This window comes from Perca fluviatilis, chromosome 20 (genome assembly GCF_010015445.1).
Source record: "Perca fluviatilis chromosome 20, GENO_Pfluv_1.0, whole genome shotgun sequence".
In the NCBI taxonomy this organism is placed as follows: Eukaryota; Metazoa; Chordata; class Actinopteri; order Perciformes; family Percidae; genus Perca; species Perca fluviatilis.
Genome location: NC_053131.1, coordinates 23,428,501 through 23,454,154, shown reverse-complemented (window position 1 = coordinate 23,454,154; position 25,654 = coordinate 23,428,501). Strand labels below are relative to the sequence as shown.

Sequence of the window (25,654 nt, the reverse complement as noted above, 5' to 3'; positions counted from 1 at the left end):
AAACTTCTCCACAACAGTATCTCGGACCTGCCTGGTGTGTTCCTTGTTCTTCATGATGCTCTCTGCGCTTTACACGGACCTCTGAGACTATCACAGAGCAGGTGCATTTATAAGGGAGACTTGATTACACACAGCTGGATTCTATTTATCATCATTAGTCATTTAGGTCAACATTGGATCATTCAGAGATCCTCACTGAACTTCTGGAGAGAGTTTGCTGCACTGAAAGTAAAGGGGCTGAATAATTTTGCACGCCCACTTTTTCAGTTTTTTATTTGTTAAAAAAGTTTGAAATAGCCAATGAATTTCGTTCCACTTCATAATTGGGACCCACTTGTTGTTGATTCTTCACAAAAAATTACAGTTTTATATCTTTATGTTTGAGGCCTGAAATGTGGCAAAAGGTCGAAACGTTCAAGGGGGCCGAATACTTTCGCAAGGCACTGTATGTTTGGGGTTGGCAGTAGCTGTGTATAGTATGGTGGTGGACTGGTAGCTGGAGAGGTGCCAGTTCACCTCCTGGTCACTGCCAAGGTGCTCTTGAGCAAGGCACCGAACCCCCTACTGCTGCGGGCGCCTGTCCATCGACAGCTCACTCTGACATCTCTTTAGCAAAGCTATTCTTAAAACTTCACGATAGAGATATAAGGTAAGTCTAGGGTTAGCACTATTAGAATATCAGCTGAACATACTGACAACATCACCATTTAAATCTATTCAATCTAATCACTGAGTAAAGCAGAGTGATAATAGCAGAATGAATACAGGTTTCCAAAATATTTAGATCATATCAGCCACCTCTTTGCTTAACTGACCAACTTGCTTTCATCCTTCTCCCACCTCACACAATGGTGCACTAACAACTACCTCCATCTGAATATACGTAAAACCAAATATCTATTTATCATTGTCCCCAGAGCACACAGAACAGCACAGGACATCTCTCACAACCCAATTTGCATACATAACGATCCTGTTGAAATGGTGGAGTGCTTCAAATACCTTGGACTCATCCTAGACAATAAACTGAGTTTTGATCAACACACCACTGACATCCATAAACACTGCCAACAGAGACTCTGTGCCATCCGCAAACTCAAAGCACTTTCCGTTGCCCCCTGTCACACACTACTACTGTATAAGAGCATACTCCAATCCATTCTCCTCTATTGTTCCCCCTGCTTTTTTAACATGTTAACTACCACCAACAGAAGCAAACTCACTCGCGTCACCCAGATTGCATCAAAAATAATTGGCCTTTCCAACCCCAACCTATCAGACCTTAGTCTATATCAACAACGTTTCATTTCTGGGATTGTTCAGGTGCCGCTGGAAATTCCGCCGGATGTCCCTCATTTTGGCCTGATGTTCCACTTTCTTTGTGTTGGCATTTTAAGCTCCGGTCGATGAGGACTATGGTTAACTGATCCTCAGATCTCTGCAGGGTAAATCCAGACAGCTAGCTAGACTATCTGTTGAATCTGAGTTTTCTGTTGCACAACAAAAACAACTTGTGAACGTACATATTCCACCAAAACAAGTTCCTTCCCGAAGGCTATTTTGCAGAGGCACCGTTGCTTCGTCCGACACTTAGCGCCACCCATGACGATTGTGATTGGTTTAAAGAAATGCCAATTAACCAGAGCATGTTTTTCTCCCATCCCGAATGCTGTGTGGACTAGCCAGACCCTCCTCCGCAGCGCTGTCGAGGAAGGTCTGGCAATGCGAGACTAATCAGAACTCGACAGCAAAGCCACCAAACGCAAAGCACGGACCATCGCACACAACCCCAGTCATCCCCTCTCCCCCTTCTTTACACTGCTTCCATCAGGATACAAATACAGGTCCTTGGCCTTGAGATGGGTCTGCCATATCATCCTTAAATGAAGCTCCACAGCGTGTGTGTGTGTGTGTGTGTGTGTGTGTGTGTGTGTTTGTGTGTGTGTTTACAAGGGGTGTCAGTGGAACTGACTAGAGGGAACTGTGCATTATAGGGTGTATGGGGTGAAGGTGTCTATGTTTGCTATATGTGTATGTATGTATACTGATGAGGCCCTGTACAGACTGTGAAAACAAATGTCCCCAGTGGACAATAAAGATTATCGATCTAACTATCTCCTGTATATTTGTGACGGGTCACAACTGTATGTGATGAGATGCAGCTCCACACTACTGTCGCTTCTACACATCACAGGCGGCCAGGTGGATTACAGGGTTCTTTATTGCACCGTATTTTCCTTATCGCTCTGTAACACAGGACAGCAGTGGTATGTTAATCAGCATTGGTCTCAAGATAACAGTCACTGTGCTTCCCGTATCACTGTTATTTCATAACAAAAATAAGAATAATAACACAACAGAAATTATCATAACTTGATGTGATCGTATAGTGGATATTACCTTATATATTCTAATACATTACAATGCCTTAGGTTACATTGTATTCACATTTGCACAATCAAATATATCTCCATATGTACTGACATTATACTGGTGAAACACCCCCAAGTAATCCATTTTATAATATAAGAAAAGATAGAAAAACCACATTCACCATTTAGCAAGAGGTGAGCATAAACACAGCACAGGTATACGTCATACACACCTAATCAACAGGCTGCTTCACTAAACTATGAGCTAGCCAAACTAGCGTGAGCTACTTAACTGAACAGTTAAAAAGAATAATATGTAATAAAAAACATCATGAAAACTAACACAGAAATGCATAGAATATTACCTGTAACACAGTACAGCAGTGGTATGTTAATCAGCATTAGTCTCAGGATAACAAATGCAGATGCAAATAATTATGCTAGGCTAACACTGACAATGTACATTTCAGTAAGTCTCTAAAATATAATTTTAAAGATAGCTTATAGTCTGGGCTCAAGACAGTTAGCTAAAGTCAATATATGTACATTACACAGTAAAATACAAAGTATGAACATTTGGAATCTCACAAAATTATTAATTATCCCAGACCATGCGGGAGAACGTGACCTACCACTGCGCTTCCCGTATCACTCTGTAGTTCTGTAAACACCAACCCACAATGTCATAGCTACCGCCGTGCCAATAGATGGCACTGTTGCCCCGCTTTTGCCATAATTAAACCAAGTATATTCTACTCCGTTACATATGTACTGTCTAAAAAGTTTCATTTTTGCTCAAATTCAGGAAGTGCTCCCCTACTTTAAATACAAGGCACGGGGTGGCCTCTAGCCCACCCAGTAAGAGCGTTTGCCCCATGTTGGCTGAATCCTGCAGTGGCGCGGGTTTGAATCTGACCTGCTGCTCTTTGCTGCATGTCATTCCCCATCTCTCTCCCCCTTTCATATCTATCCACTGTCTAATAAAGGGGAAAAGCCCCGAAAAATGATCTTACAAAAAAACAAGCCACAATTCTTTTTTTTAAACCAGCTTCTATCCAATCACCCTGCAGACGCTTGCTGTTGACTTGAAAGTGAAAACGTGGCAGTGGCATTTTAAAATAAAGCAGAATGGTGTGAACACACCCTCAGGTGGTCGCAGGTTCCAGCCTGCCCACCTATAAAAGCTGGAGCAGCCAGTCGGTGCACACACAGACAAGTGCAGCAAGATAGCTTAACTTGTTTGTTGCATGGCAGGAACATTTTTCTTGAGCAACTCTTTGTGTTGTGATACTTTATCAGTACATGAGCAACACATTCCATTTCAAAATACAGTCAACCTCTTTCTGATTCCAACTCATGTACGTATATAGGGCTTTACTCTCTACAGGTTGTCAGCAGTTCTCAGCCTATGTAGAGAAAGTGCAGAGTCCCCTAAAACCTGAGCTGGCCCCATCCCAGAGCCAGCTACCACTTAGTCATGGCTACTTAAAGACAACTCTGATGGACTGCTGTCGGCCTGCTAGTTAGAGCTTGCTAACCCGGGCAATCTGAATACAGTGTCAGGGTTAATATACTCCTGACATTATTTTAGAGCACCCCCAGTCTATTAAGGAGCAGCACAGCTGACTGTCAGTATTCAAATGTATGCATTGAATATATTTGTGCAGAGGGCGTGTCATCCACATGTACCCAGTGTAGTAGCAATCATATACTGTACATCTACTCTATGTGGGTGGACACATTCTAATATATACTAGTGTATGTGTGTATCCAGAGTGTGCTAGTGCTGATGTTATTGTGTGGGTAGGGCTCAGCTGAGAATCCACGCCTGGTTGCGCACCACTACCCATCTATCCACAGGGCCTACTGATCAATGCTTAAAGAGCATCTGAGGGAACAGTGGGAATTCCTAGAGAGCAGACTATGCATTGGCATGCTATTCCCACATTTATCACTCACCTACCACACTCTTCCAGATGAACCTACAGTTTGTTCATGTCAAGGAGATTAAACCAAATAAATGGCTGCATATATAAGTCAGTGATTTGATCTCAGTTTGCAGTTCTTGCACCATCAGAGTATGAATAAAAACACAGTGATAGATGGCTAGGGCTATGATGTCGTAAAGAGGACATAAAAGAGGCCATCAATGTAATATTTATCGCATTTCCAAATGCAGTTCAGCTACTACTCCATGACTCATGAGCATATTGAGCATGACCTCGCATCATGTAATATTAATCTTTCTGTTAGTGAGAAACCCTTCCCCATGCTTCTACCCCTGACTTCGACCATAATCAAGAGATCCTAGAGAGGGCCATGGGTTGAATAGCGAGCAAAAAGGGTTAGCATTCTCCCTCCACAGGCGTAGTTTTCCATCTAGAATGGAATTGGGCCACCTTAAATCAGTCTTGGTGGAGAAGGCGGATTAGCTTTCTCTTGGCTCTAAGTAAAAGAGTGCTAGGGGAAACACTTTGCACACAGGAAGGAGACTTCTCCAACGCCTCGTTTGCCTCCTCCTCCTCCTCCTCCTTACCCATTGTCATGGCAACAGGATGTCTGCAAATATATAAGAGCTACGATGTGTGTGAACTGCATTGTTTTTTGTGTATGTGTGTGATGAAGGCCAGTGTGACAAAGAGTCTCCAAAGATTTGTGTTATGAGGCTGGGGATTGCCTGCAGTTTGATTTCTTTAGCAGTTGTGAGTCCCCCTTATTCCTTCTCGTCTCTCACTTCTTTTGCGTCGCTTTCCCTGACACATATGCGCTATCTCTTGCGTCATCATCTTATCTCATTTCTCAGGCGTGCTGCAGTTTTTTTTCCTGTCTTCTCCTTCCATGGCTGTGGTAGCGTTGCCTTCCCTGTAACGAATGACACTGCAGAGCAAAAAAAAAAAGAAGCTGTATTGTAGTTGCTAGGCTACAGAGGCACAAGGAGCATCTCTGAAGAATTCCTCCGTTATTAATTATCACATTGTATGGCCTTTTAGCGACATGCTGTACTGCTGTAGCCGATATTCCCCACCTGCCTCTGATTTCGAAGCAGATGCAGATGAACGGGGGCCAAGCCAGTGTCAGCTTTCTTGTAGCTCTTTGGCTGTTGCACTATAAGCATTTACCCTTATAAGCCACACCTGCAGTATTGAATGGGTAGAACCTGTGGAAGTAGCTATATTGTCTTTCCATTAAGCTGCTGTGACACAGTTTCCAGCTCCACTGACAGCTAGAATAGCAGGTCAGTTGGAGCTAGCATCATGCTGCAGGGAAAGCCCAGAGAACAGCCTGATTGTGTTTACATTCACTCACCAGACGTGTGGAAACACATCTTTAACCATTCAATATGGTTAAAGCAAACACCTCTATCTGGACCATCAAGCATTATTTATGTGTGGGTGTAAGGCTTCCTGATTCCAGCCTACCAGAGTTGCTTCCTTATTCCTTCTTCCCTACCTACCCAAGGTCATTGGCAAAATTGTGTAGCCTTCATATACTGTTTGTGGTCCATTTGGTGTTGTAAAAACTGAAGACCATTTCCATTTTGGGCCCTTTTTTTCACATAAACAGTTGGGTTGTGCTGGGCTGCACCACTCTCAAATGTTGCTTTGACCACAGTGTCTTGGTTCAGTCATGTGTTTGGCTACTGGCCATTACTTTGAAGTATTTCCCACATTTTGTGGTGACTCAAGTTACCAGATACTGATATTGTCTTTAACCCTATATCTCAAAACAATCTCAATGGATACAAAGTAGGACACAAAAAAGAGACAAATAAAGCTGAAGAAAAATAGAAAAGAAACACAAGCAACAAATAAGTACTCAACAAAGAGGACCAAAGTTAAATGTTGGAAATTGAACCCCATTACCACTCTGGTACTCTGGAATTTTTAATTTTGTAATACTCACCAAACAGACTTTTTAAATACACTTTGTCATGCATAACAGTTTGCTTGTCTGCAGGCACTTGGTTTGGATTAAGATTTTGCTGTAAGCAAAGCCACGCTGGCTATTCCCTAGGATTCATTTACTAGTTACCAAAGAGACAGACGAACCCAGCACAGGTCCAATATGGCTGCCCAGTGACATGGCTGACCAGGTGTTAGACACATCGTACGCTGCCTCTGGGCCTGTTTTGTCTGCTTTCTCCTCACAGCCCATTAGGCCCATTCCAGGAGATAGAGCATAATGCAATACCCTGGACAGTACTCATAAAGCACACACACACACATAAACACACAAACATGCACTACTACATCTGTACTGTGTACCATTCCCAGGCGTAGTGGTCTGCGCCAAAAGCAGCAGGTGTGTAGCTTCTAAAATCTGTTGTGTGGAGATGCCGGGTGCCAATCTTTCATCGTTACACAGACATCCAATCACGTGGAACAATGTTGTGACATGATGATGACATGGAGAGAGAGGCAGAGGGAGTGTGGAGGAGAGAGAGGGTAAGGAGGGTGTTTCCTAGCTGTGCCAAATTATCTGTTACATCAACACATGGAGAGTTTGGCTGCTTAAAGTTTCTTATGATAGGACGGAATTGGCTAGATGGCGAGTGAGTCAGCGAGTGAGTGAGTGAGTGAGTGAGGATGAAAGGATGATTTGCAACTCATCTGCACAGATGTCAACCCCCTGTAAGTTGTGTGCGAAAGAGAGAAATAAACAGAAATCGAATGGCATGTCTTTGCCTCCAATGTCTCTGAGTTTTACAAAGCGACTTGTGTTTCTGTCTGTAGTGACAGCATATGGTATCTAAAGAGGAATGCCACACACACACACAGACACACACACACACACACACACACACACACACATTTTGATATCTGATGCTGCTGAGAGTGCTGATAGCCAGAAGAGTTTTCTTTAAAGAGTGAATAGTCAGGACGGGGTTATTTATCAGTGAATACTCTCAGTCGCTCCCACTCTCCCTGTCTCTCCATCTCTCTCTCTCTCTCTCTCTCTCTCCCTCTCTCTCTCCCTGCCTCCCTGCTTCCCTCTGTCCACTCCATGTCCCTCAGTGTAAAATATGAGCACAGCCGCCCTATAAATCTGGACAGGAGATAATGAGAGTTGGTCCCCTCAGTCCAGTGGGCCACCAGCCATGCTCGGTGCCAATGACATCATCCTTAGGGAGGGCGAGTAGATTGATGAGTGTGGTAACACTGTGCCATTGCGTCTGAGTCAGACACACATTCATACATACATATACACACACTTCAGCCCCTTTCTCAAGTCCTGGCACCTGAGAAAGTGTGTGTGTGGGTGTGTGTGTGTGTGTGTGTGTGTGTGTGTGTGTGTGTGTGTGTGTGTGTGTGTGTGTGTGTGGTGTTGAGGACAGGTGGGTTTGGCTTTTAAGGAATGTATATTTATGATGTGCTAAGAGTAATATGGTCTTAGACTGTCTAGCTAAGTGAAGTAAACAGTGAATAATGATTTCCTTTCTCTAATGTATAATGTCTCATATTACCTGAGTCATACCAACAACACCATCACATAAAAAAACTACAATGTTTTAAAGAATAACAAATAACACATTCATCCTTGTTCAAATGAAAGTAGAATTTATAAGCAATTAAACACAACTTTGTTCCATTAGATACACTCAGGTGCAAATTCACACAGAATGAATTGCGGCCACTGACAGCACCATGAATTGCACATCACTTGCAACCGCTATCTGATCCCTTTTTTGCGTTTGATTGCAGTTTTCCATGTGGCAAAGTATAACTGTTGCATTTGCGCCAAGAACAGAGTAGGTAGAACAGTGGCAGAGAGAAAAAGAAAAATGTAATTCTTCAGACCACGAGCTACAGGTCCTGACCGTCAAGGTGCAGAGGCATTCCTCAAAACCTCAGACAAGGAATTTAAACGTGACAGAGAGAAACCATGTTTGGTATTTAACATCCCAGACTGTCAGTGTTGTTGAACCTTATAAATACACTTCAGCTACCACCAACTCTCTATATTATAACTATAATTTAACTGTAACTACGTGTGGCTATTAGCACTGATCTTTGTGAATTAGACGGCTTTTGCAATGCGGATCATTTGCATAGAAAGGGGACAATTACGCGCCACATCGATGCATATTACCTAATTTAAAGATGTGCTAATAGCACAGGAGCACTGAGATGCTATTTGCTTGGCAGAACAGTTAGGGGTGCATGTCATCCTTTGTGGGTGCTTTGAGGACTACCTGGTTTGTTTTTTGTGCAGGTTAAGCGGCCGCAAACGCCGTGCAATCCTTTTATAAGTTCACACCCAGTTTTTTTTTTCTGCCCTACTTGGTCTGGTAAGACCAGTAGTTTATGATGGCTAATCTAAGCAAATATTGCTGTATAACAGCCAGTTTACTAACTTTACAATTTGTACTTATTCTGCTACTGTTACACTGCATTTTAACATTTTCCATAATACCTCAATTGTTACTTGTGGACACAGTGGCTGCCAATGTAAAGTCAATGTATTTTTAATACCTTATGTGGAGAACTATAAACATGTTTGTCTACAAATCCCTATTTTTATTTTTTATTTAACTGATAAAGTTGTTAAAATGTTAAATGTTGTCTAAACACAATAAACTGTAGAAGAACTTTGCCTAAATAGAATAATTAAAAACGTATTATTATTAAAATATTAATATATACTAATATTAATTTAAATCAGCAACTATCAAAAAAAAAAAAAAAAAAAAAAAAAAAAAAAAAATGAGGCGGTGTTTTAACCCGGGCCCTTGGGGGGGGGGGTTTTTTTTTTTCTTTTCTTTTTTTCTTCTTGGGGTTTTTTTTTGGTGGCGCCTTCCGCGGGTGCATTTTTTTTCCTTCCGCTTTTTTTGTGTTGGAATTTTAAATTCGGTGGATTTACGAGGACTATTGTTGACTGCTCCTCAGACCTCTGCAGGGTAAATTGAGACAGCTAGCTAGACCATCTGTCCAATCTGAGTTCTTTCTCGCACAACTATTTTGCAGCGGCTCTGTGCGGAGTTTAGCACCGCCCATGACGATTCTGATTGGTTTAAAGAAACGCCATTAAACCTGAGCACGTTTTCCTCCTGTCCCCGAATGCCATGTGGAATCAGCATGTTGACATTTATGTTTTTTAGTGAAATGTCTCGAGAACTATGGGATGGATCGCCGTGAAAATGTGTACAGACATTCATGTCCCCCTCCAACACAGTCTCACTCCCCTCAGGATGAATTACAATGACTTTGGTGAACCCGTGACATTTCTGCCACCATCAGGTCAAATTTTCAAATTGTCCAATGATTGTCTTTGGTTAATGACTCAATATCTAAACTAATCAGCTGCACCTTGCAGACATGAAAATCACTCACCTTTCGGCGAAATTCGCCGTTTTGAAACCAAAATAGGTGACTTACGTGAATCGTGTAGATTCAATGAGAAAATGTTTAAGGGGGTAGAGGGGGGGGTGTAAGTACTCAGCGGGCCTGGTGCCCGATTTCTGGCGTTTGACTATTTTAGAAAAATAAATACATTAAAAAGTCCACATGAGATTTGTTTTGATGCGCTGGATTTAACCATACTGTCTATGGATTTAACCAATCATCGAACTTCCACCAACCAATGAAACGAGTTCCACCTACCAACGAAACGAGTTCTAGCCAATCAGATGCAAAGTAGGGCGGGTCTTTGCCAAAATGTCAGAGTGCGGTGCCGGTGTGGTCTCCGTGGTAACTGTAACGCGGCTAAAAAAAATGGAGGTAAGTTTATTAAACTTGGAGCATGTAGCAAGGCAGCTTTAGTTGAGAAAGTAGCTAGTTAAAAACAAATGGCGCTGGGCATGAATAGAGGACAAGAAGAAAAGGGTGGAGACGGGAAGCCGTTTAGCACTTGGTGCCTCAAATTGAGGGAGCCGCGTGCTTCTGCAGCGCATGTTTTGGACGGCAGCAGTGGTAAGAAAGTGCTTGCTAGTCATTAGATGCTAGTCACAAAGCTTCGGTCCGTGCACTCTGTCATACGAGTACGTTACCGGCAACGACCGCTACCGTTAAGACTGCGACTGTTCCTTTACTGACCGACCGTGATACAAACAACACGTGTGTGCACGTTCATAGCGGAACATGATTTGTAAAAGCTATCTGAAGCCCAAACTACCTTGACAAAGCTGTTTGTTTGGACTCAGCATGGCAGGTATTTAAACATAACGGCTTTGTCCCAGAGTTTAGACGTCTAGCTATATGAAAAGATAAACAATGCAACCTTTTTAATAAATGTAAATAAAGCAGCTAATATCAACATGGACAAAATTATGAATGTACTAATTTGCTTTTTTGATGATGACCTGGCCAAAGTAGTACATTTTTGTTTTCACAATGATTCATTGTAGGATTATGATATTATTGCAATATGTAAATCCACATTGACTCTTTATTTAACATATGGTTGGAAGAAGTAAAAATGTATCCAAAACTTTTTAGTCTTTAAAAATTATGACTTTTATTATTGTGTAATGTCAGAAGGACTTTAACTGTTTTGCCAGTCAAATTAACTTTAATTAGTGCATATTGAAATATTATACTGTTGGTTGGCAAAAAATGCATCTCAAAATGCATCAGATTGATGCTTTAAAATATGGAATATTTAAAATTTTATTCCGGGGGAGCATGCCCCCAGACCACCCTAGAGGGGTAATATCCTTCTCACCTTTTTCACCCCTGACCCGTTTTCATGCCTGACCTTGTGTTAATGCTAAGGGTGGTGATGGCGCAGTGGATATGACACATGCTTTTGGTGTGGGTTTGATTCCCACTGTGCTACATCAACCAATGTGTCAAGCAAGACAGCGAGAGCACTTAACCCCGCCTCAAGAGGTGTGCAATCGCTGACATATATAGCAATAGCAATTCGCTTTGGATAAAAGTGTGAGCTAAATGACATGTAATGCTAATTAACAAATGTTAGCATGCAAACATGCTAAACTTAAACGGTGAAATTGGTAAACACTTCACATGCTTCACCTCAGTATGTTAGCATAGTTATAGTAAGCAGGTTAGCATGCTGATGACTCATTCATGTTCATGTTTATGAGTCAATGTTAGTGTTGCGCCTGAAAATCTGATGTTTTTTTTTTATAAACAGCTGACAAATTCTGCCTGTGCCGTGAGATGAGTTTCCAATTCAAACCACATTACTTACTTCAATCAAGTCTCATTTTCCTGATGCAAATGGTGTGACGTGCATCACTTTGCCAGGTTCCTTAATTGAAAATTACTGAAACAAGGACAACTCCATTGGACATAAATAGTCATATTTTTCAGTCGTTTTAAGAGGCAAAAAAGACATGCCTGAAGAGAAACACACACACACACACACACACACACACATACACACACACACACACACACACACACACACACACCACACATCCCTGCCTCTGTGTTTTTCCCCTCTTCTCCCACTTTGTCCTTTCCGTGTGCCTTGTTTGCTTTGTATCTAGGAAACAAAAATGTCTGATTGAATAAGAATAATAGACAGTAGCCTCAGTACCACTGTCACTGACCTTGCTGATTACTTTTGTGCTTGACAGACTCTCTGTACATTGCTTCCTTTTCGTCCCGTTATTGAGCACATGTACACATGTCGCAAACAATGAGCTGCAATAGAGCTTGACAATGATTACATTTATTGATTCATAGCAATAACCAGTATGAGACCGCAACCCCTGATTTCCTTGTACCATTTATTACATTTGTAAAAGCAAGCCTTAATGATTTTTGTCTGTGGAACTGGGATTTGTAGACTAGAGTGCCCTTCATGAATGGAGGCATTTAAAATAATGAGTCACTGAAACATATAAACAAACAGTGATGCTGTGTAGGCTTGGTTTCAATTGAGCCAATTCAGGAAGTTGACTTTCTTGGATATTTATATTCTGATGCCGTTTTGCTATACTGTAGAAAATAGTTGTACCAATTCGAGAATACCGTATATGCTGACTCACTGCATTGCAGTTACAGGTGTGTAGTTACAACAATATTTAACTGTGAAATTAATTATGGTACTTTATGTTTTAATAATTCCAATTCCAATATATGTTTTATAGTGTTTGTTTTTAGCTTTAGGAAAGACAATAAATGTGTTTTCTTTCCCCCCCCCCCCTTTTTCTACCATCTGTTATTGTAAAACTCAGAAAACGTTAGCACTGCCGGCATCTCCATATTTTCTGTCATAAAGTGTAAAGGTTTTACCTTCAGTAGTGTCAATGTTATATGCACTGAAAGGTTGGTGTAGATGCCTGACACTCTCTCTGAGATTTATGGTAAAATACTACACGGACTGCAGTTATGTGTGGGGCTCTGGGACCCACGTGGGAAACAGACTGCTAAACGATATGTTGCTTCACATGTACAAACACACACAGTGGGATCACGGTGTGTCCACCGTAAAAATAAAACACCCATTTTATTTCTATGGTGTCCACCCACACACTGTACTACAGTACACAGCAACATACCTGCAGACACTGAAAGGCACACATGCGTTAAATGTGCATGCATATTAAATGTCCATATATGTACTGTAGATGCAGTTTCACATCCATTTACAGTACATACGTGCATACTGTATTAGAAAACACATGAGTAATTCAACTAGCTGTTGCAATTTTGAGTGATTCCACACCCACTCAAACATATAACAAAGCTATAAAAAGTACTTTAAAGTACTTTAAAAACAGTAAATGTGTTTTTTTCCCCCCCTTCTTCTACCATCTGTTATTGTAAAACTCAGAAAACTTTATCACTGCCGGCGTCTCCATATTTTCTGTCATAAAGTGTAAAGGTTTTAGCTTCAGTAGTGTCAATTTTATATGCAGTGAAAGGTGGGTGTAGATGCCTGACACTCAGATGCCTGACACTCTCTCTGAGATTTATGGTAAAATACTACACGGACTGCAGTTTTTTTATTGGGTTAAATTGAATGTGAATTGACGGCAGCCCAATGATGACAATACCGTCACACTCAGTTTAGTATGACTTACACATTTAAGAACTCTCTGATTATAAGTGAAAGGCTTTAAACCTGTTTTGATCCTGCAAGTTACTTCAATTACATGACCTCAAGCCTTCTTGTGACACATCCATCACAATCTGCCATCAGCTGACCTTGGATGCACTGTGGACGGCTATAAATAACTGACTCGCATCATGTTGCTGTTTATTCCACGTTCTTTGCAAAGTAAACACATAGAAGCAGCAAAGGATTGTCACATCTAAACTGGGAAAGAGTTAAGAGGGAACGATGATGAGTGAAAGAGAGATGGGAGGATGGAGTGAGTAAAAAGCATGTGCAGATGTAGGGGAAGGAGAAGTGAGGGGCGGGTCATCAGGTGTCAATACGGCCATCTACGGGGATGAGCGCTCCTGATAGATGCACCAGTAAGACAGAGGGCTGCTGGGGTGTGAAGGAGGCCATCAATATCCTCTCTGCACAAGTCTCTCTAGTCTACTTCTGTCTATACAGCTCTCTCTTTCTCTTTGGCTCTCCATCCTTTTCGATCTGCACAACCTCACTTGTCCTTCCTTTTCTCACACATCCACCTCTCTTCTTCTTCTATCACTTCAGTACAGTTAAGAAGCTGCAAATCACTTAAATACAGTCTCAGAATTATACGTTCATCCAGTCCTCCTCCCTGAAATATGTATCTCCCTCTTCCTCTTGACTTCCCTCTCCTTCCAAGAGATAAGAGAACCCACCTATTAATCTGACCCATGGGCCCCTTGGAGTTGATGGAAAAAAACGATGGGGTGTTTTACCTCCTCCTCTTCTTCTTTTACCTTCGTCCACCCAAATCCATCCCTCCCATCTGCCATGTCTGGTTTTTCCCTCTTATCGTCACAGTCAGGCTGTTATGAGTGGGGCTCAGGGACCCACGTGGGAAACAGACTGCTAAACGATATGTTGCTTCACATGTACAAACACCCACAGTGGGAACACGGTGTGTCCACCATAAAAATAAAACACCCATTTTATTTCTGTGGTGTCCACCCACGCACTGTACTACAGTACACAGCAACATACCTGCAGACACTAAAAGGCACGCATGCATTACATGTGCATACATATGTGCATGCATATTAAATGTCCATATATGTACTGTATGTACTGTATATGCAGTTTCAAATCCATTTAGTAGAAAACACATAAGTAATTCAACTAGCTGTTGCAATTTTGAGTGATGAAAAAGGTACTTTTGAGAGATGCACTTATTTGAAACCAACTTTAAAGAGTAGGCTTGTAACTTGAATCCCCTGAAAATCTTGTTTTTGCTGACCTCCAGTGATTTTACTTCCCAAGCTGCTGCAGTGATGTAGAAGTGCACTGTCCCTACACTGTGACATCACTGTTGAGTGTAGTTAGAGATGCAAAAGAGCACAGATTTTCATTCAAACTTTCAACCAGAGAGGGCAATGAAGCATTGTTTTTCAACCTGGCATTAAGTTACTCTTGATCAGTAAGATCGTTACATTCTGTTACAGGGTTGGATTCCAACATCCATTTCCGTTTTTGAAACCACATTCATAAAATACCAATATTTGTCAAACCTTGATGTAATTGAATCTCTTATTAAAACGTTATCCACGCTTGCCCTTTTATTAGCAAACAGAAATGTACAAAACATTCACACAGCAAGCTGCTCATGTTTAGCCAGCGCTGGTTGAAATGACAAATGCCATTGGTGGTAGATTATCAGATGCAGATACTTACTGTTTAACTTGTCCAAAGGCCGGTGTGTAGCTTTTGGCTGGTTAATGGGCCCTCTGTAGTCAGCCAAAGATAGTCTGTTAGTCAAAGAAACACCACTGTGTTTAAAGCTGATGATGAAAGCACTAACATGGGAATGGCTTTATTATCCAGGGGAGGGTTACTTTAGTTCCACAGCAGACCCTGGTCCCCTGTCTCCTTAGTAGCCAAGACTGCCAAGGGGGGAAATAATAAAAACAAAAACTCATAAACATACACACGCCAACTTTACTTACTGTAAGTGTCAATTGAGCTGTGTTTTTGTTATTATTTAATACATCTTTTGTACCAGATGTATTCATTTTGCATAAATTAACCTTAGTCACTTGCAAACACTGCATTGCAGTAAGATGTGCTTAGGTAAAGGTTAGCATCCATAGACTAGCCACACACACACACTTACACACAGAGATTTCCTGAATAGACAGGGGATGCATCTTGACATGTGATGGCTTTTTACTCGCTGCAGAATGACAGTGTTTGTCTGTAACTGAAGGTTGTGCCTAGATCCCTGCACTCGCGTCACACCGAACGCCCACTGCTGCGTCTACGCACAGCCACAGGAGCAGACTAAAAGCTTTTCTTTTGTAACCGTTTATTCTGATGCACCTAGTTTTGGAGCTTCCACAGCAGGAAAGCTGTTTGTAATGTTCTCATATTGTCTTCAACAACAAACACTGAAGGCTGTCTCGATTTCAACACTTGCTGTTTGATAATAATAATAATAATAATAATAATAATAATAATAATAATACATTTTATTTATATAGGGCTTTACATGGTACTCAAAGACACTTTACAGTAAAACCAGCACATATAGCACATTGAAAACAGACACACCAACAAATAAAACAAGCATATTAAAAGCAATTAAAAACAATAAAACCAGTAACTATCAGGTGAGAAATGTAAGACTATTGTATGTGGAAAGCTAATCTGAAGAGGTGCGTTTTGAATGTGTCCAGGTCAGTACAGTCACAGATGTGTATGGGTATGGAGTTCCAGAGGGAGGGGCTGCAATGGTGAAAGCTCTGTCACCCCAGGTACGGTGTTTGGTCCTGAGTGGTGGGGAGAGGAGGCTAGTGTCAGAGGAGCGGTGGTTACGGGGGGGATTTTGGCGGTGGAGCAGGTCTGTGAGGTAGGAAGGAGCCGGGTTATGGAGGGCTTTGTGGGTGAGGAGCAGGACTTTAAACTGGATGAGTTGTGAAACAGGGAGCCAGTGGAGGTTCTGAAGGACAGGAGTGATGTGATCACAGGAACGGGTGTGGGTGAGGAGACGGGCAGCAGAGTTTTGGATGTATTGGAGTTTATTTAAGGCTTTTGCAGGTGAACCATAGAGGATGCTGTTGATGTCAGACGCCAGCTGTTGAAGTCAGATGCCTGCTGTTTCCCTTCTAAGGAGGGAAAATTATGAATATTAACAAACTTCTTCTTCTACAATATTGAGGTGCTGACTCCCCCATCTGGTATTATGAAGTGTTGATTGTAGTTTTTTGGTAGTGCTGCTACTTTTATTGCACTTGATTCTTAATTTTGATTCTGTATGTTGAAGGACATTTGTAATCATGAACGCTCAAATTAACATTTAGTATTGTCATTTACACCAAGATGCAATAAATGTATTAATATTAAGCGCTGGATAAATGTAGTGCATGACCTACATTATAAAATATTTTACCATGACTATAGGATGTCACTAAGGTAGTACATTTATTTCCTGCTGTGTAAACACCTCCCTTCTTTTGATTCAAGTGCTCAGTATATTGGAAATGTTGAATAAAAGGAATAGTTTGACATTTGGGAAATATGCTCATACGCTTTTCTTGTTGAGAGTTTGATAACAAGATCAATATCACATGCATGTCCAGTAAATATAAAGCTGAAGTCTGGAGACGATTAGCTTGCATTTAGCATAAAGACTGGAAACAGGGGAAACTGCTTGTCTGGCTCTACAAAAAAAAAAAAGTAGAAATTAAAAAAACACCTACCATCGTCTTTTAAAGCTTACAAATTAGATTATTATTGCACATTATATCTTGTTTGATAATCCATACAAAAAAGCAAAAGTGGTTCCAGTTGTTATGCTAAGCTGAGCTATCCCTTGAAGCCTCAGACCCTAGTGATTCTAGGATAAATATCGATCCCATAAAGTATTACCCATAAAGTGTTGCGTAGTTCATATTTACAACCAAGCTTGTTCACGTACAATGCGTACAGTGTGTGTGTGTGTGTGTGTGTGTGTGTGTGTGTGTGTGTGTGTGTGTGTGTATATGTATGTGTGTGTGTATATGTATATGTATGTGCGCATGCAGCATACCCTGTGAATGTGTGTGACAATGCAGTGTAATTAGCCCCTGAAGAAGCAGGCAGGGATGATGAGTTTTTCTCCAGCCCTGCGCTCAGCACCGCATCTCCTCTGAGAAGTGCTAGATCAGCTCCAGGGGGAGGCTGCATATACTCAGGGTGCCCCGCTGAAGATGGATCGTGCCAGTCAAGGGGAAGGTAAACTGAAATTGGTGATCGTCCACATTGATGAGGCTCGATGCTGGGGGCATGGAAATGCGTTGTTCTTGTGATTTGTTTGAGTATAATTGTGTTAGTCAGTTTATCTGTGTGGCCATGCCTGCGTGTACACAATCCTGTTGGTTTATCTGTGTCAGCGCACAACTGTGTGAGCTGTACATTACTGTGTACTTCCCTTTATTGACTACCTATTGACCCAGTCCCTATAAACAAGTCTTTATTTGACTTGTGTCTCACAATATGTGTGCTGCCCAACTCAAAGCAAACAAATAGAGCCTATCCCACATCACTGGGAAGTGCACCAAAGTCCCTGAATAAAGTTTTTCTGCCCTCGCACCTGTGTTTTCACGCCTCTCTTTATATAACCTTGTGTGTTTTCTGAGAGACTTCTTGTGAAAAAGCCAAGAACAGTCTTAGCACCTAATTAGCACCTGTGTCTCTCACATCATATGAACTGGGGAAAGATAGAAAGAGTGAGAGAAAGAGAGAGAGATCAGCCAACAAGGAAGGTGTGAGCAAGCAGCGCTGATATGGAAATGACGGCTTTAATTATGGATGAATACATTATCAGATCAAGGCTAAGGATTTGCTCTCCGTGTATGTTGTGTTTGGAGATGGGCTGATACCAGGGGACTTCACAGACCCCTGTGAATATCTCTATGTTAGTTTATTCACAACCAATAAGCGTTCAGCGTCCAGATTTGCTCTACTTCTGAAGCATGCTAACTGAGACTAGCACTCTGAAATAGACTGACAATTTATTTTAAACCATCTCTTGTGTTTTTGGATACAATGTTATTGCATAGATGGGTATTTGATCTGCATTTGTGCTTTCTTCTCCCATGAAGTATGATAAATGCTGTATTGATAAACCATTCTGTAATTGATTTGACGTAATTACAGAATTGTCCTGCCTTCATTTCGTTGTACCTCACATTTATTTTCTCCTTATATGAGATTATTGTGCAGTTCAGGCAGTTGCTTGAAAACCTTTTCAGTAAACATTATATCTGCTAAACATCAGTGTTTTAGCATTGCCATTGTGAGCATGTTAGCATGCTGCTTTTAGCATTTAGTTTAAAGTACAGTTGTGCCTAAACGCAGCATCACAGAGCCGCTAGCGTGCCTGTCGACTCTTAGTCTCAAAGTCCATAGTGACTCAAATTACCATCACACTGTTCTCTCTTATCCTCAAAAGCGGAAGCATAATAAGTTTAGCTGACGGCTAAAGGCTGGCAGCCACTTTGCACCTCCAATTAGAAAGCAAATAAGAATTAACCAAGAGCATTTCCCATACTGTAAAACCCGCATGACCAAGATCAATATGGGCTCCACACAGGGAAATTCAAGAGCACTTTAAATTTAAACAGGCAGGACAAACTAATAGTGCCAATTGCTTTGAGTCTGTAGAATTATACTGTAGGGAGTGGGAAGTAAAAAAGACTAATTAAACTAGTAAATTCTCTCCAGGCTTCAGCTGTCTGCCAGTGCACTGCCAGCCATACCATTTGTGTGTGGTTCAACCCCACAGACCCCAACCACCACCAACCCACAGAAGCACAGAATTAAGAACAGAGACCAAAATAAAGTTACAGCACAATGCACTGACTTCTGCAAAGTGACAATAACAGCTGGGTTTTCTCAGTGGAATTGTCTTTTTTTTAGTCCTCAGTTCGTCTGTGGTGTGAGCGTGCAGTATTGTCTGATAGCAGAAGAAACTGAATCCCAGGATCTGTGTACAATTGAAGAAACGCATTTCGAAAAATACTCAAGGTTTAGAAGAGCCAAATGCAGCCAGGTGCCCAGGTAAGAACCAGCAGGCAGTTTTGTGATGTGATGGCGACTGGGACAGGCTGTAACACTTTGCAAACCTGCTCGGACTGACAGCGACAACATACCTTTAAAAGTGCTCTTTCATTCATCCGCCGGTCTGCTCAGCTGTCCTCGCTGCACTCTGCCCATAAGCAAGGTCATCTGGGGAAGAGAGGTAGAAATGGAAGCACTTTAGTGTTTTGAGAATTTATGGACATGTTTTGTTGCGTTTGTATCCCCATGAATGTAGGGATTTGACACATCAAAAGAGCTGTCTCGCTGTTTTTCACTGAAATAAGACAAGTCATAAGTCCAAGGTTGCTGCAGAACTAATTAAGCCCCTAATTAGCAGTGATTAGACGAAGGAGAGCCTCTGCATTAAAAGACAACATGGCCTCTTTTGGCCAGTACTACATCAGTGAAGAGAGACAAACTGACACTCCACAGCTGTTTTGGGGCCATCTGTGGAAACTAAAGCCTGAGGACATAGCGCTCATTCTCATCATCACTCTGTTCATTATGCCCAGTGTCATAAACCTATTAAATAATCTTGCTTGTTTAAAATAATCTTGGAAGCCGCCTTCACTTTTTGACTAGCTTGGCTCCTGGGAAAAACTGATACTTCATTAACAGTGATGCACATATATTGATTTAGATTGTGCGGCTTACTGTTATATTTGCATGGGAATATAAATGCAGATTAACAGAGGAAACTAGCAAATTATCCTTCATGTTTACATAAGAATGCATGATGCATGTGAAGCCTGGTATATCCTTAAATTAAAGAATTATTCCTAATGTGAGTTATAAAAATGATGGATAGCGTGCGATCATTAATCAATGCATTTTGTTACTTTCATTTAAATTTGGAATCTCACCCAGGTTTTTGGCACACAGCATCTATTTCACATGGCAGTGATGAATTGAAGTAATATGATTTCTCATTTAGATTTTTTCCCCTTTGACGCCTGTCTCTGCATCATTTTTGTCTTTTTATGCGGCCGCCTCTTGCTGATGGTCATATTATGCATGGTGGCTGGGCTTCTATTATATTGCACATGGGTACCGCTCTGCAAAGACATTAGGAGCAAAATAAAGGTCTGTTGTGCTCCATGTTATTTGTTCAGTTTTAATGTTTTTATTAGTTTTTGACAGAGAGAGAGAGAGAGAGAGAAAAATACTGAGGCCTGAATAGCAGTTGTTAACATTTTTATATAAAGGGCGGTGACGCTGACATTTGTTCCTATACACGCATGAACAAAAACATAGACTTTTACATATGTGTTGCCTCTATTAATCTCCTGTTGTCTCTCTTTGGTCCTTGTTTAGAATCACAGTGCACACTGTGTGGTGAACCAGAAGGTGAGTGGGCCTCGGCATTCCCCAATAGCTCTTGTCATCGTCATCTCCCGGCTTGTTGTTTTGCTGTTTGGAGAGGGTGGGAAGTGGAGCGGGGGCGACGCTGTGCTGCAGACACACTGTTCTTCACTCTTCATCTCAGCAGAGCAACGGTGCGGGCCAGGATTTAGGTTCCATGTAGAAAAAAATACACTGTACATAAAGATAGCAACCTCCTGGTTTTGATTTCACATTGTAATGCATTCGACAACTGCCCTACCCACAACAAACTGTCACAGGTGAACAGTGCATTGCAGTGTGGGGTTGGTCAACAAAAAAACTCAAGGAGGCGGCCATTTTTATGCACTCCAGGTTACCCTTACTGAGCTGACTGATTGACAGCATGAAGGCTAAAGGACACGGCTTTAGAGTGCTGACTAACCACACTTGCTTCTGCTTCAGATCTCACTAAATGTTACAATTTGTGTACACATATCATTCCATTAGTGTCCATGCACTACTGACACTCGTCTCATTCTCCATTGCCAAATGCAAATCATTCCCATAAGTCTCCATCCATTTCGTACTTCAAGCCAGAGTCGTTCTCTTTGCATGGACTACATTTTGAGGGATGATCATTTCTTTTTCTGTCCCTCTCCTCAGCTATAGCTGGTCATTATTGCTCAAGTGTTTCATCTATAGTTTGTTGTTGGGTTTATGTGAGTCTACTGTGACCTGAAATGGCCTGTAAACGCAACAGGAGCTGACAGCTTTGGTTGCATTTTGAAGTGAGAGGGGTGAATCTAGTAATAACCCATAAACATGTTCAGTGACAAGCTCAGTGACAGATATGATATTTCCCTCTGGACTTAACCTTGTCCAGGAATCAGCCATGTGTCTCTAGGCCCAATAAGCTTTATTCTATGTTTCAAAAATCAATGGTGCTCTCTCTGCTTTGCTTGATTGGATTAAGACGTAATCAAATCGAGCGTGATAACTGTGTGCCTGTGACCTTCCCACTAAGACAGGCAGAGAGCGGAGGTTGGACAGGCCTGAGGGAAGGACAGGGAATGTGTGTGCATGTGGGTGTGTGTACTATATATATATATTTTATTTTTTTTATTTTTTTACGGGTGTGTAGCTGCTGGGCAGAAGCGAGCTCCCGAGGCACCTCCATGGTGTCGCTCCATGTTGCACAGGGCATCGGGGCTGCAGAGCCACAGGGAGATGCATGGTGTCCCTGGAAACAGAGAGAGATCAGCCCTGGATAGATAGAGAGAGACTGTGTCTATAGCGCTTCTTGATTTTAAACACTAATTAGCAAAGTTTACAGTAGACTGTGTTTTATTTAGGTGACTTTTTTTTTTCAAATTGCTTTGTGTTAAATCAACTTTAGTCTCGCTTTGCCAGACCTTCCTCCACAGCGCTGCAGAGGAGGGTCTGGTTAGTCCACATAGCATTCCGGGATGGGAGAAAAACCTGCTCTGGTTTATTTGCATTTCTTTAAACCAATCACAATCGTCATGGGCGGTGCACACTGTTAAGCACCGAGCAGAGCCACGGTGCCACTGCAAAATAGCCTCGGGAAGGAACTTGTTTTGGTGGAACGTGTACGTTCAAAAGTTGTTTTAGTCACGCAAGAGAAAACTCAGATTGGACAGATAGTCTAGCTAGCTGTCTGAATTTACCCTGCAGAGATCTGAGGAGCAGTTAACCATAGTCCTCATAAATCCACCGGAGTTTAGAATGCTAACACAAAGAAAGCAGAAGGTAACGGACATCCGGGCGAAAGAAATTAAATCTGGCGGAATTTATGGCGGCAACGGAACAATCCCGGAAGTGGAACATTGTGGATATAGACTACATCAACCTTAATCACATGCATTTGAAAAGTGTGGCATTTTTTGTTAAATAGAACAAAAGTACAAGAAAAATCTGGCGAAAGCAGCATTAATTAGCCACTTTGAACAAACTAACATGCACATTGATGTTTTATCAGCTCATGAAGTGGATATGGTGAACAGTTTAGAGTCTATTTTTGGCCAACTGATGAATGCAAGTGCAATATTCACTCTCCTTTTAGCTAGGTTTTGGTCTCCACCAACTCCTAGGGAAAAAAGCTGCCGTTAGCAGCTAAATGCTTCACTATATTCACTGATGTTTGGTGCTGGGCAGGTAGTGTACAGTGGATTTATCAGTGCTTTATTTTCTAAGAAAACAACTCCTGCTGGGCCTGGAAACGAGGCTGATCCAATTAAACTAAAACAGTAAAGTTGCAGGCCATACAGTAAAACCAGAATCTGAGGCTGAAAGACACTTAAATGCTGTGTAAAGCTGAGGGGAACTGCAGAGTCAGAGGATAATTCTTTGTGGGGTTTTTCATTGTGAGCAACGTCGTTGACGAGTCATATGAGCCATTTTTAATATAAAAATATCGAGTAGTGCTGCTTTAAACTTCTCAAAGTACAAAAGGTAACATATAGTAGTCTTTGTCAAAACTGAGGTATCATATTATCACTGGTGTCTAAAATTAAATAAAACACCCAGCCCTGATCTCTATGGTTGTGTCTTTCTCTGAGAATTGTCAGAGAAGAATTGAGCCCATCTAACTTACATATCGCCTGCAGGTAATTGCTGTCCTGCGATAGAGACAGAGAAAGAGTGTGTGATGCTGTGAGGGAGAAAGATAGAGTGAGTTTGAAGTACAAAAATGCACATTTGCACATCTTGTCCCTTTGTCTTTGTGCTGAGCCAGGGGCAACATGTCCTGCTGGGACCCTCACCCCCATATCTCATAATGCACATTCACAAAATAACACACACACCAACACATAAAAGATTATTGGACACTGTTTTATGAGGGTGGGTGTCAAAGGATTTTTTTTCCAGTAAGTAATGGTTACAAAGTCCTAGTGTAGTTTAAAAGAATGTGTTATTCAATGTGTGTTTCTTTTGAAGCTTTTACTGAGTAATTTTTAGCGCTAACGTAGCGGTATTCTCCAAGCATTTGTCTTTCACACAGTACAGAATCCACATAAGAGCTTGAAATGCTGAAGGCACAGCTACTCGGTTAGTATACTCTTGTAGAATATTTGTGGTTAGATGCAGGAAAGTCAAAGGTATTGTTTTTTAAAGATGGATCAATTACTGCTTGCTTTGGGTTGTTGGGTAAAATGGACCATGCTCTAAATTGCAATGATATACAAGAAGGCACGGCTCCAAACAGTGGAGAGAAAAAGCCACCCAAACGAGGAAGCACTATGACATTAGATTAACAAAGCCTTTATGCTACACAGAGAGAAAAAATTAGATGACATTACGGAGTAATAGCCATTATAGAACAAGGACAAGGAGAACACTTTAATAGACAGGTCATAAACATTATTGAAAAGTCTAAGACAAACCCCAAAACTGAAATTATTAGGAAGAGTCGTCCCCCGAGAATACATAACCTTTAATGAAAATTCAAAATAATTCTAGTCAAGGTCTGACATATGGTGTCAGTCTCATTTTTGCATTACTCATGTGGGGACAAGGAAATCACAGCTGTTTTTGAGTCAAAAAAAGAGCCCCGTCCTTCACTTGATTCATGGATGGGTTCACTCACTGACAGCAAATGTGAGAGGGAGCATTTCATCATTAACCAAACCTTCACTGAGACCCTGAACCTCATTGTGAAGGCGAGAAGAAAAAAAGAATGGTTGAGAGAGAAAATGGGTAGAGGGAGGTGAAGTGTGTAGGAAGTAAGGACAGAGGAGATGGAAGAAAGTAAAGGGTGAGTGGGCAAACACTCTCTCCTAGAAATTACATTTATATGCTACTAATTTGTTTTGCCGTGTGCATTTTGATGGGAAACATAACTGCTGCATGGATTATGTTCACTGGCAATTAGTTAATTGAAGGCATCTATCCGTTTTTGTGCCAAACATGGATTCTGCAAAGATGGTTGGGCTGGACAGCCTGGTCTCACAGAATTCCGTGAAATGATCACGAACTGTTAACACCGCATTACGTGGTGGTGGCACGGAATGTGTGAAAATTCCGTGTGGCCACCACAGAAAAAAATCCAAAGTAAAGTCAATGAGAAAATGACGTAGCATTAAGAGCAACAAAGCTAGCGAGTAGTATGAAAGCCCGAAAATCCGCGTAGGGAGGTTGGTTGGGGTGGTGGATGGGTCAAACAACAGGACTTTCACCCAGGAGACCGGGGATCGTGTGCCGCTTGGCACGATTCCTAACCCTAACCGTCCCGTTGTTCTTTTCCTAAACCCAACCCGTCTGCTGTATACGGCCGTCCCGTTCTTCTTTTCCTAAACGCAACCCATTGTTCTCCCACCCACCCACGACCTTTTCCTTAACTTAAGGGGCCGTGTTCATTTCACGGAATTCTGTGAGATCAGGTTGCAGCCAGCTGGATGTTGGGCATACAAAGCACAAGAATTTACCAGAATTTTTTCTTTCTTTTTTCAACCAAGATCACGATCTTTCCCTAAAGTGCTGTAAACATCAGTATAACAAAGTGTAATCATCCAATCGTCAAACAAATGGAGTAAACATTTAGCAGTTCAATTTAAACATTGTGTGACTTGGCAGACATTCAGAAACAATGTTTCCTCATTATGTTGATAAAAACAATCTAGGCTGCATTAAGTTTCTATCAAAACATATTTGCAGTTGAAAATTAGTAGTATATGAATATATTTTTCTATGAGACGGCATTTGAGTGGGAGGTTGCGTTCTGAAGTCTGAAGAACAGATAAGAAAGCAAAGAAATTTCATAAATGACAACAGATGGTAAGAGACAAAAGGAGTTAGTGTGGTGGCCTTATTAGGGCTGTGCTCGATTGAAG

At 41.5% G+C, this 25,654-nt stretch overlaps 1 protein-coding gene across 6 annotated transcripts in view; it reads left to right on the top strand.

The window, feature by feature from the left end:
- Window positions 1-25,654, top strand: part of dlgap2a (discs, large (Drosophila) homolog-associated protein 2a) — a 169,204-nt gene that overhangs the window by 63,841 nt on the left and 79,709 nt on the right. The window contains exon 1 of one of the 6 annotated variants that reach the window (XM_039787068.1): window positions 20,806-20,828. The exons of the other annotated variants lie outside the window; for them this stretch is intronic. The gene's annotated coding sequence lies outside the window, so the exon portion shown is untranslated. Of the gene's footprint in view, window positions 1-20,805; window positions 20,829-25,654 lie in introns of those variants that run through there. 6 annotated transcript variants of the gene reach the window in all.